Below are 1458 nucleotides of genomic sequence, written 5' to 3' on the forward strand. Positions count from 1 at the left end.
TATGTTGGAAGGTGCTTTGTACTGCCCATTTAGTCATGTGCAGTGCATTTATCCAGAAGCAAATGTCTGGTACCTTGAAAATCCCATTAGAAGAGCTGAAGAATTTAATCTACAAACTATCCTTGGCCAGTGTCCTGTCTGTTTGACAGTACAGAATCATTGAACTAAGATGAAGCTTTATACTGCGATACCATAGAAAAAGAAGTCATTTTTAAAATAGTCACTTTTGCTGCTATATGACTTGTGTGCTTGGCAATTTACATCCACACAGCAGGCCATACATTCAGTGTTTACATTGAAAGTGCAGTATTTTGGTAGTTTACCATCATGCTAGTTATGTGAGAATATTCTCATTCATGCATACAATTGTGTTATGAGATTGACAGCCTGAATTATATTATTACCATCCATGGTGCTGAATGCTGTACTGAGGGAAAAATATCAAGAATTACAATAAGTATGTTAGATTTCTTCATATTCTGTTTTTATTTCAATTTAATATTAATTGGGAAATCCATTTATGCAGACTGGTGAAGCTTTGTAGGAATAAGTGTTTACAAAATTTGTGTTTACAAAAATCTAGTGTTCCACATCTGTAAAATGAACCTTGTGAGATTATTTTGCACCATTGCAGGAAATCATTTGGGTCATTAAACCTGTGCCAGCTCTCTGAAAAACTTTCCCACAGTCACGTTCCTCACTTGTTCTTCATATTCTTCCTTTTTTTCCAATTTTCATTTTCAAATATTTATCTTATGAAAGCTATTATGAATTATTTTGGTAACTTCTGATAAGGAAATCCAGTTTTTTGCAATCCTTTGCATTCTAAACACAAAATATAATCTCTTGTTCTTCTGATATCCAATAAGGCTCATGTCTTCGTAGCAACTATCTGATTGATTATCTTATCAGTGCGCTTGCTTTTGCACACTACTATTTACTGTTCAGCTTTAAGGGCTATCCTGTTCAAAATTGCTGTGGCCTTAATAACTTTCTAAAGGTAAGATGTGTAAAAACTATACTTCGTGCCCTGGATTTTGCAGTCTGCCAAGCAAGATGGATGATGCTGATCTCAAAAAAAAAATCTGCCCACTGATTTCTAGTGATCTTTAAGGTATTTATTTCCCTTTTCCTGATGTTGCCTACAGTCAGTTGTTAGTTCTAAGTGATCCCTAACATTCATCAGCCAATTGCACTGGATTATTCTCACAGATTGCAAAGTAGGAATGGAGTACAACTTCTAATAAATGTTTTAAACAGAAAAGTACAGCATAGTATTAACCCTTCGGCCTATGATTTTGAGCTGACCTTTTAACCTTCCCTAAGATGAATCTAACCCCTCCCTCCCACATAGCCCACTATTTTTCTTTCATCCATGTGCATATCTAAGTCTCTTAAATATCCCTAATGTATCTATCTCTCCTGGCAGTGTGTTTCATGCAGTTAGTACTCTGACAG

The sequence above is a fragment of the Mobula birostris genome, chromosome 8 (assembly GCF_030028105.1).
Source record: "Mobula birostris isolate sMobBir1 chromosome 8, sMobBir1.hap1, whole genome shotgun sequence".
NCBI lineage: Eukaryota > Metazoa > Chordata > Chondrichthyes > Myliobatiformes > Myliobatidae > Mobula > Mobula birostris.